This window comes from Cryptomeria japonica, chromosome 5 (genome assembly GCF_030272615.1).
Source record: "Cryptomeria japonica chromosome 5, Sugi_1.0, whole genome shotgun sequence".
NCBI classification, from domain to species: domain Eukaryota; kingdom Viridiplantae; phylum Streptophyta; class Pinopsida; order Cupressales; family Cupressaceae; genus Cryptomeria; species Cryptomeria japonica.
The window spans coordinates 341,622,109-341,634,507 of NC_081409.1; positions in this window are offsets into that span (position 1 = coordinate 341,622,109).

Consider the following 12,399-nt stretch of genomic DNA (forward strand, 5'->3'; position numbering starts at 1 on the left):
TGTTGAACCAGTTACTCCGGCAGTATCAAAAAATTCAACAGTAACTGAAGAACCGGGAAGAGGAATAGAGAGTAAGAAGACTCCTAGGTATGTTAGATTGAATCATTCAGAAGATCAGATCATTGGGGATAAGAACAATGGAGTGATGACAAGAAGGAGATTGGAAACTAGTGAGATATGTTTAATTTATCAAGTTGAACCGGTATCAGTAATTGAGGCATGTAAAGATGAATGTTGGATGAAAGCTATGGAAGAAGAATTAGATCAGATTGAGAAGAATAACACATGGACTTTAGCTCCCGGACCTAAAAATAAGAATGCTATTGGAACTAAATGGGTGTTTAGGAATAAATTAAATGAAGATGGACAAGTTGTAAGGAATAAACCCAGACTAGTTTGTAAAGGATACTCTCAGAAGGAAGGAATTGATTATGGTGAAACTTTTGCACCTGTGGCTAAGATTGAAGCTGTAAGATTTTTCCTTGTCTATGCTACACATAAGAACTACAAGGTTTATTAGATGGATTTAAAGTGTGCATATTTTAATGGGGATCTTAATGAGGAAGTTTTTATTGAGCAACTTGATGGTTTTTCACTTTCAGATGATACAAACATGGTTTGCAGGTTAAGGACAGCTTTATATAGATTGAAACAGGGACCTAGAGCTTGGTATGCAAGGTTAGATAAATATTTTTTGAAGCTTGGTTTCACTAAAGGTAATGATGACAAAAATCTGTATTAGAAATTCACTGATGATGATTTACTAATTATTGAAATTTTTGTTGATGACATTATTTTTGGAGGTGAAGATAAGTTGTGCATGGCATTTTTTTAAGAATACGGAGAAAAAACTTGAAATGTCTATGATTGGGGAAATGAAATTTTTCTTAGGTTTGCAGATTACTCAGACTGATAAAGGTATTTTCATCTATCAAACTAAGTATACTAGGGAATTGTTGAAGAAATTTAGTATGGTAGATTCTAAACCGGTAAGTACTCCTATGATTACAATTGATAAATTAACAAGGAAAGATGTTTCTGCACTGGTAAATCCTACAAGATACAAATCTATGATTGGAGGTCTACTATATTTGACTCAGACTAGGCCTGACATAATGAATGTTGTTTGTATTGCATCTAGATATCAGAGTGATCCTAGGTAAATAGATGAGAGTGCAGTGAAAATAATTTTTAGATACTTACAAGGTACATCTGAACATGGTTTGTGGTACCCTAAGGATGATGACTTTACTTTATGTGCATATACAGATGCACATTGGGCTGGTGATGTTGATGACCAGAAAAGTACTTTCGGTGGAGCTTTCTTTCTTGGAAAGAAGTTGGTTTCATGGATCAGCAAGAAACAATCATGTACTTCTTTATCTATTATTGAAGCTAAGTATGTTGTTGCTAATACTAACTGTACATGGGTTTTATGGATGAAGAAAATGTTGAAGGACATTAAAGTGCATTGCACTGGACCAGTAGTTATTCACTATGATAACTCTGCTACTATTGACATATCAAAGAATCTGGTATTTCACTCTAAGACAAAGCACGTATCTATCATTTATAACTTTTTGAAGGAGAAGGTGGAAGAAAATGAAGTTGGACTGGTTTATGTGAACACTAAAGAGCAGTTTGCAGCTATTTTCACTAAACCTTTTCCTAAGGAATCATTTGAGTAGAGATAGATTAGGGGTTTTTGTCTCTCTGACAGAGAACTGATTGATGTTATTTGACATCATTCTGGTATGCATTATTAGAGATATTATTCATTTCGGCATTGATGTGGGGATTCTACTACTCAGGGGGTGTAGTTAATATTGTGTTTAAGTGGTTTATATTTTTGCTTTGATATTTATGTTAGATTTCTGGCATTGATGTCAAAGGGGGAGAGATATATGTGAAAAATAGAGTTTTATAGAGATATCATTCACAAGGGGAGTTTGGTCTTTATTTCAAAACTTCATTGCTATATCTTTGAGTGGGAGATTGTTGGTTGTCTTCCATTGGGGGAGACTTGTTTTGGCATTTCTTGGCACTTGGATGTTTTTCACATCTAGTGTTGCCATCAATGCTAAAGGAGGATATTGTTGGCCATTTGGAGGAATTGATCATCTGTTGCATTGATTTTTTGTCATTGATGTCAACACTACCTATTTTGGATACTTTACCGGCACCCTTCTGGTCTTGATATGATGTTTGGTTTCTAGCTAGATTGGATTTGACATGATTTGGTATGCTCTGGTATGTTTGGGTTATGGAATTGGCTTATTCATTCTACTCTAATTCATGTTCAGTCAATTGGTTTTGTTCCGGTGATCAGATGCTATCATGTTTTCTAGAAAGCTTGGTTTGTGGTTCCGACGAGGGTTTCACCAGTAGAGCTTTGATGAGGATCTTTCACAATATGCATAAGTGGTGTTGGTATGGCTTCTAGTGAAGACTAGGGATGATGATGGTGATCATGTTCAAGACTTAGTTGATTGGGATTATTGCTTTGACATGTATGGACCTATATTGGGTCCCGATGTATCTATGTTATGGATTGGCTTAATGTAATGTGTGGATTAGACCTCTCGATGTGTTTTTAGGATGTCTTATGGGTTGGATATTATTTGTTTGGTCCCTGGCCCACATGTTTTGTAATTATCTAATTATTTTATTGTCTGGTGGCTGACCTTATTGTTTATGGTCGAGGGTTTGTATATACATATAATGTAAGATCTGATTGTAGATCATAATGGAATGGGATATGGGATGTAAGGAGTGAATAATGTAATAATAATTTAGGTAGAGGATTTGGTCAATCAATGGTGATCAAGTTGGGTTTATGTAATAGGATTTAGTCCTCTGGTATTGAGCTTAACCAGAACTGTATTCAGGCATAGGAGATGATATCTTTGTAGTTCATTCCTTCTTCCAGATTGTAGTCTAGATTTTTATGTAGTCAGTGAGACTCCTTTTGTAATGAGCAGTGAGCTCTAGGTTGTTGGCCTTCTTGCAAGTGTAGGCCCCTCAATTGTAATTCACATACTTACTGCATAAGTATTATTTGACTGTGGGTAGGCTTCCCACCATGGTTTTTCCCTTTACCGAGTTTTCCACGTACAAATCTTGGTGTCATGTGGATGGTATTTATTCTTTGATTATTGCTTATGCTTAATTGGTTTATCTGCTATTTTGTATTTGGTTTATGCATTCTGGTATTGATCTTTTGGGTTCCGGTATTAAAGTTGAAATTTCTTAAGGTTCTGGTAGTTTGGTGACAACTAATTCACCCCCTTCCCTCTCAGTTGTCTTCTGGTTATTTGAACTATCTAACATATTGATCATGATCAGGTTGATAAATTTTTTCATGAGCTCCATGATGGAGTTGTTGGGGGTCATTTTCCCCAAAGGGCTACTACATGGAAGATAATGAGAGCTGGCTATTGTTGGCCAAGCTTTTTTAAAGATGCCCATGCTTGTGAAACAAAATGTGAAAAATGTGTCAGTTTTGCAGGGAAAGAGAGGCTGCCAACTTTGCCTCTATAGCCAATTCAAGTGGAACAATCCTTCATGAGTTGGGGCATTGATTTTATAGGACCTATAAGTCCACATTCAAGTGCAAGTCATAGGTGGATACTTACTGCTACCAATTACTTTACAAGATGGACTGTGCCAATGGATTTGGGAGAAGCCAATGAGACTGTTGTTTTGAATTTCTATGATGAATTAGTAACCAAGTTTGGAGTACCTAAGTCAATCAATTCAGATAATGCTTTAGCATTTGTTGGTTTAATAGTAAGTGATTGGGCTATCATGAATGTCAATCATTTGAATACTTCATCAAATTATTACACACATGGTAACGGTTTGGCTAAATCATCAAACAAGAATGTGATAAGGATCATCAAAATAACCTTGGATGGCAACCAAAGAACTTGGCACACCAAATGAAAGTCTTCTTTGTGAGAAAATAGGTTAACTCCCAAGAGGTCCATTGGGAATTCTCCATATGTCCTGGTTTATGGAAAGGAGGCAAGATTGTCTTTATCTATGGAGCTTCCAGCTCTTGACATTATGCACCAGCTAGAAATGTTTGAGGAATAGGACCCAATGGTAGTCAAGTATGCTAAGCTTATGGAACTAGAAGAGTTAAAAGATAAGGCAATGAAGTCCATGGAGTATCATCAACTCCAAACAAATAGAGTCTTTGATAAGAATAAAACACCCAGAGTATTCAGAGATGGTGACATTGTGCTCAGATGGAATGTATTGAAGAGAAGGCTAGGACAACACACCAAGTTTGACAAGATGTGGAGTGGCCCATTTATTATCACTAAATGCAAAGAGCATAATGCTTTTCAGTTATCAAAGATGCATGGAGAAATTTTGCCTATCCCAATCAATTCGATACACCTCAAATGTTGTTTTTAGGTTTGATCTACCCTATATATGTTGTTGGAATTATACACTCAAATGAGAATGGTTGATGTTGTCATTGATGGCAACCAACTAGTAACAAGGTTAAAATGTTCTACCGGCAATAGACTTCACCTACCGACACTGGTAGTCACTACAAGGGTTATTCACACCAGCATCCAGTCTACACCGGCAATCCATGCTAGCTTGGAAGTAATATTGTTTATGCGAAATGTACTATAATGTAATATTATATTTGTATGGCCAACATGATGTATTCTAAAGACTCATATATGTATGAGATCTTGTAGGTCATTTGTAGGAGAGGGATATATGCGAACAATAGGATATGATATGTAATGTAAGGAAGCTGTAATATGTGATAGGTTATGATAGTGAATAATTGTATATGCATTTTGATGTATTTATCTTGAGAGTGAATAAGAGAAGAGAAGAGAAGAGTGAAGCAAGGTTTTGGTGGAGGTATCAGATAGAGCTTAAACCAGTACTGAATCCAGCATTGCAGATGCTATTTTGAAGCAGTACATTGTTATTGGATTTAACCATCCAATTATAGTTAGTGTGACTCCATTTTGTTGTTGAGAAATGAGCTCTAGGAAGTTGGCCTTCCTGCATGTGTAGGCTCCTATTATACTAAGTAATATTTATTCATATTGGCCAGTGAGTAAATATTGTGGGTCACAAATCCCACCGAGGTTTTTCCCTTACTGGGTTTCCTCGCCAAAAAATATCTATGTTATGGTGTGCATTGATTCTTATTCTTTTATTTCTCTTTATTGCATTATTATTTGCTTACCAATATATTAGTTTGGGTTGTAAAGTTGCAAATAAGTTCAAATCTTTCATTAACCAATTAGACATTGATTCACCCCCCCACCCCCTTAGTGTCTTTGGGACTAACCAAGTATCTAACAATTGGTATCAGAGCCACGTCCTCTATTTAAAAAATCCTAACAGCTTGATGAAGATTCTGAAACTGGTACCGATGGAAAGGTTGAGACAACAGTTGGAAGGAGCTCTTGAAGATTTTGATGCAAAAAAATTGAAGAATATCAAACTGGAAGATGAACTCAGATCTGCTTGGGAATTCATCAAAGCACTTCAAGATAACCTGGTTATAGCAAAGAATAAGAGAAAAGAATTACATGTGCAACTGCAAAACCAAGATGATGAAGAAAAAGAAACTCTCAGAGATATTGCAGAGAAACTGAGATAAGAGAACAGTAACATGAGGAATGAGATGCAAGATTTAACCATGAGACTATGTAAGGATATTGAAGATAGAAAGAGAAATGAGGACTATTTGGCCAAAAGACTTAATGAAAGATCAGATGAATCTCTAAGGCTTAGTTATGAAAATGATATGCTTAAAACAGATTTGATTCACATATAACATGACAAAGAGGAACTTATGAGACAAGTTAGTACTTTGGAAAGTGAGCTGGTCGCTGCAAATGAATACAAAGACAAATTCAAGAAGAGTTCTGACAAGCTTGATGATATGCTAAAAAGTCAAAAACTTGATGGAGAAACAGTTGGACTTGGATTTGAACATAGAGATAGTTTCGGAACTGCAAACAATAATGATCATAGTAAACTGGTAAGGCAACCTAATGCTTATAAATTCAATGGCAAATGCTTTAATTGCAACAAATTTGGTCATAGAGAAAATCAATGCAGATTTAGGAATAATCAAAATACAAACTCACCCACCAGTCAATGTTCCAAATGCAATAAAAATGGTCATAACTCAGACAATTGTAGAATGAATGTAAAATGTTATGTTTGTGGTAGATTTGGACATCTATCTAATCAACACATAACTCAAACCGGTCAAGGTTATGGAAAAGCTATTCAAAAAAATAATGTAACCTGTTATGCATGCAACAAGATTGGGCATATTGTAAACTTTTATAGAAGTAAGATTGTACCAGCGAACAACAGAGCATCTAATAACAAAGGTGAGGAAAAGGTAAATGAAATCAAGCAAGAATTCACTAAACAATGGATCAAGAAGAGAGATCAGAGAAATGATGATTCTGTCTGCACTGATAGAACAGAGTAATCCTACACTAGCAGGAGATTCTTCATCTAACTAAGGAATAATACTTAGGGGTAAGGTAACTAATTGAAGATCATACATTTACCCCCAGTTGGTGGCAAGAAGTCATATTTCTTCTTTACCGACACATATGTTGAGTATTCACTTCACTGGCGAAGCATTTATTGCGGTTGTAAGTTAACTTTCTGGTTATAAAGCACTTGAATTTATCATTTTGACTTACCAAAGTATTCAAGAGTTCAAAGAGTGCAAAATTGAGCACCAACATCCAAGAGGCGAAGCAACAAAGGTTTTTTAGGGCATCCAAAATTTTCACTTGCATTCAACAATCAAAGGTATTTTTCTTACAAAATGGCTTCTTCATCCTCCATTCCTGAATTCATTGCAAACCCTACTATTGTAGAAAATATCAAGCATCCTAGACCAGTCTTCAAGATAATTTCTAAGATAGCAAGTTGGATGACTCCATTGGTGCATTTTCAAAAATTCCAAAGGGAGTCACATTTGCTGAAGACCCTAGGGCATACATTCATTGTAACATAGAAGATTTAGGGTCAGAGGATTTAAAGAACATGTTCATGAATGTTATCACTGACAAACAAGGTATAGTCAAACCAGAACACAAGGTTGTTGAAGATTTAGGGTTCACCAACATCCTTCACATGCCTGAATTTTCGGATGAGATTGTCCGTTATGTTCTTAGCAGAGTTCACGATGAATTTTTGTGGTTAGACTCAGTTTTCAAAATCACTAAGGAAGCAATTAAGGCTGTTACTGGTTTACCTTCTATCGACACTAGGCTTGATAAGAAAAATAAGATTCCAAACAAAGAGTTTATGAACTTAACTGGCGCAACATCAGATAACAGATCACTTAGGGTTAGTGATATAACCAATAACAATGTTAAATATGCAATTATGGTTATTGGATACAAAGTTGTTCATACTAATAGGCTGAATTTTGTTTCAACTTTATGCATTCATAGTGCCTATGAGATGATTATGAATAAGGCTAAAATTGACATCTGTGAATGGCTGAAAGATGAACTGTTAGAAAAATTGGATAAGATCAAAGGTGATAAGAAGGGAACTTTCAAGTTAGGGAATTTGATTATATACTTAATGCTATATTTCTCAAAGGAGATTCCTAGTATTGTACACAAGGACTTTTCCTATGATATTTTTGATGAAAAATAGATTAAGGAGGAAAATACCGATATAGGTTCAGATGGTGACAAACAGGTAAAAGATTACTTCAAATACTTTCAAGCAAAAATGAGGCAAAGGGAAAGGATTCCTCAAAGAATTGTTGACAAATATGACAAACATATATGTTGTGTTGCAAAAAGAGATGAAGTATGGATGGAAGCAATTAGACCTAGAACTGTATGGATAAAAGAGATGGGATATGAAGTGGACTCACACATCTTGGAATATTATGCCAACATACTCCTAGATGCTCCATCAGAACCCACTGAGAAGATATTTGGTAATGTTGAAACTATAGAAAGTGATGTTACTATGTAGAAGCAGAGGAAGAAAAGAGACAAAGTAATAAAAGATGCTTCAAAATTTGTTGAAGTTGTTAATAAGGGCTTGTTGAAACTCAATCCGATGTAAGGTTTTGTTGAACAAGAAATAAAATCATAACAACAATTGGTAGAACATATTTCTCCTATGGCTACCTCATCTGATTCTGACAATGACAAGGCTGCAGAATTCAAAAGGGTGGACAAAAGGAAAAGAAAACCCTCACTAGCACCTTCTCCATCACTCAAGAAATCAAGAACACTTAGAAAGAAACAACAAGCTATGAGAGAGCCCAATGGTCAGAAGAAGAAAGTCACACCAAAGAAACAACTAGAACAAAAGAAACCTAACACTCTTTCACTAGCAAAACTTATAAATGAAATAACTCAGGAAGGAAATCTCGGTAATGTTATCATTATTTTAAGGATTAAGATTAGGATACCATTGAGGAGAGCATTATTTTGTATCTGGATATATATAAGAAGGTTCTTATTGAGGTTGTAGATGTTCTTCCTAATAATCTATAATTGAGACTTGAAGCAAAAAGAATGTCCATTATGGAGTGAGATAAGAAGCTAAAGGTTGAGGCACTATTAGCCATTCATCATGTTAATTCTAAGCAAGAAATTGATGATTTAATATATAAAGCTAACAGGACTATTTTTGTGAGTGGTCACCAACAAGTTAGTCTTATGGCTGGTAGAGTAAAAGAGATTGAAGATGAAACAACAGATAAGTGGGATATATTCTTTGTTGAGAAAGAGAAAAGGGAAGAGAAAGATAGACAGAAAGTTGATAAGTCATTTACCAAATTATATCAGAAATTATATAAGGGTAAGAGTAAGGTTGGTAGTGTACCTGACATCACAGTTAAGGACAACTTACCACCACCAGCATAGGACACCCCACTGGTTGTATCAAAGGCATTGGAAAAAATACAAAATGAGCCTAAAGAAGAGAAGTCAGAGGAAGTGAAAATAGATAATGTTGATTCTGAGTCAAACATTCTATTCATAGTGAATGTTGACACTCAGGACATCAATGTTGTAATGGACAAGGAAATTTCAGAGGAGAAGAAATCTGAAGCTATAAATGTTGAGAAACTTGAATCACCGGTCAAGACTATTGACACTCTACAAAATATTGAGATACTGACAGAAGTAGAAAAAAAACCTGAACAGACTCAATCAGAACTGGATAAGAATAAGAATGAGAATAAGAGTGAAAATAAGGAAGAGGAAGTGGATAAAAAGGAGGTTAAGGCAACTGAACAAGTATCTGGAGAAGAGAAGAAAATTATTGCAGAACCTAACACTCCCCCCAGTACTTCTACTATGGATTACAAACCAACAAATGTCACTGATGTATTATTAGATTCCATTAAGAAGATAACAGAATGCAATGCCTTAGCATTTAATGCTATTGATGATTATTTACGAATTTTGGAGATGATTGCACTAGTGTGCAAGGTGGACCACATTGTTGGGTCTATAGGTAAATTGGACACATTGTCCAAATTCATTTCTTCTAACATTCAGACTGTAGATAAGATCAATGAGGAGACCATTCAAGAAAAAGTTAATAAGGAGAAGGATGAATTCTTTGACAAAACAATAAAGGATTGTACAGGACAGATTTATTCATTGTTACCGACACTGAATTCCACCATTCTGGAATACAAGGAATTATACAGGGAAGCCTACAAACCTCACCATCTAACCGAAGATATTGATGAGAAAATAAAGAAAACATAGAAAGAGATTGATGACATTGCTAACAATATGATTGGTTCTTCAGAACTAATATCAGTTTTGGATCAAGAGATGGCTACTTATGAAGAGAAAATTGAGAAATTGGAAAGAGAGAAAGAAAGGTTAAAGATGAAAACCTTGGAGTTAAAGAAAAAACTTGGTCCTAGATTGGATAATTTATTAACACATCGGAATGAGATATCTAAGGCAACTATTCAAGGAGAAAGATCCCCAGAGCAACAAATGCATTATCTCACTGGGATGATCCAACAAATAGAGACTGTAATTACTGACAATACAAAGTTTTTGCAAGGTCTTAACTTGGTTTTGGTAGACATTTTTCAGATTGTACATAACTGGCTATAGGTATCTAAGTATTTTTTGAATTTTTTTATTCTTTTTGACATCCTTTATCATTTATATCAAAGGTGGAGTGGTGTAATGAGAAAAATATATAGAAGGAGATCACTTGCTTAGCGGGAGCACTCTCAGTTTTTGGACTTCAAATTTTGGATATCAGTTTTGATTTTTCTCATGAGTGTTGCCATCAATGCCAAAGGGGGAGATTGTTGGCATTATACACTCAGATGAGAATGGTTGATGTTTTTATTAATGGCAACTAACTAGTAATAGGGCTCAAAGGTTCTATTGGAAACAAACTTCACCTACCAGCATCGATAGTCACTACAAGGGTTATTCACACCATCCAATGTACACTGGCAGTAGATTACCGATAGTCCAAGCTGACTTGGAAGTAATATTATTTATGAGAAATGTATTGTAATGTAATATTATATTTGTATAGCTGACATGATGTATTATAAAGACTCATATATGTATGAGATCTTGTAGGTCATTTGTAGGAGAGGGATATATGCGAACAATAGGATATGATATGTAATGTAAGGAAGCTGTAATATGTGATAGGTTATGATAGTGAATAATTGTATATGCATTTTGATGTATTTATCTTGAGAGTGAATAAGAGAAGAGAAGAGAAGAGTGAAGCAAGGTTTTGGTGGAGGTATCAGATAGAGCTTAAACCAGTACTGAATCCAGCATTGCAGATGCTATTTTGAAGCAGTACATTGTTATTGGATTTAACCATCCAATTATAGTTAGTGTGACTCCATTTTGTTGTTGAGAAATGAGCTCTAGGAAGTTGGCCTTCCTGCATGTGTAGGCTCCTATTATACTAAGTAATATTTATTCATATTGGCCAGTGAGTAAATATTGTGGGTCACAAATCCCACCGAGGTTTTTCCCTTACTGGGTTTCCTCGCCAAAAAATATCTATGTTATGGTGTGCATTGATGCTTATTCTTTTGTTTCTCTTTACTGCATTATTATTTACTTACCGATATATTAGTTTGGGTTGTAAAGTTGCAAATAAGTTCAAATCTTTCATTAACCTGTTAGACACTGATTCACCCCTCGCTCTTAGTGTCTTTGGGACTAACCAAGTATCTAACATATGCTAGATTATATGTTTTTCTTTCAATAAGTATTGATGCACCTTAGTTTACATGCAAGTTTTCATTTCCCTTAGTGTTGTTCAACACAATTTAGGTGGTTTTTCTTTCTGCATTTTTGTGTTCAATAATTTTTCAGGTTCATGTTCTCATCTTTTGAGTTACAATATATTTGGGTCTGATTTTGAGTTTACTAAGTGACTCTATGTCCAATAGATTGCCTAGGCAACTAGCCTTGGTGTCTAGCTTGAGCAGACATATAACAGATGTCACCAGAAATGTTACCTAATTTTTCCTATAGCTCAATCAGGTAGAGCTTTATGGTTTTCAAATAGAAAGAAAGGTACATTTTATCTGTGCTACCTTACATTCATGTGCATAAGGAAATCTGAAGACCATATACCATATTGCATTATGCAAATGCATGTAAGATGGGAAAGATTCACACAAGTCTTTCTGAAAAAAGGGAATCATTATTAATAACGAAATTTACATTGTCTCACACAAGCTATGAGACTAACTTATTCAATGTAGTAAACAAAATAATAGCATATAAATTGATAGGTAAATAAAGTAAAATGTACATATAACGATATAGACCATTCATTGCTTGAATGACTAGTTTGGTGTGTTTTCCTTGCTTTGTGTCTTGCCTTGAGCTACTTGTATCCTCCTCAAATATAGATTGCTCCTATTCCCTACATCAGAGTGGTAAAAAATGATGTTAGAGGCATGAAAAGTCTCTAAAATTATATGTACATTACACCTAGGCATGTATAAACCGATCTGATGTACATCGAACAAGCAATACATACTTTAGGTGTCAAAGAAAACAACGAAGTCATCAAAAACATCTAAAATATGCATTTATTTCTCTAACATGTTTTCTTCCTATGTAGGTATAGGTGAAATAATGTCACTATCTTATTTTATCTTTTTCTCAGCATGTGGAGTGAAATGGGCTCCGATAATGGTTGAGCCTAGCATGTTGCCAGGGATAGTGCAAAGTTTGTTGACAAAGATGCAACAATCTTTGCATGTCTCCTATGGTGATCACAATTAAGAAATAACTATCCCTCATGATAGAAGGCTGATAGGAACATGTAGAACCTAGATGTCAGTACCAAAATACTGTCAGGGGGGAGGGATAGTCA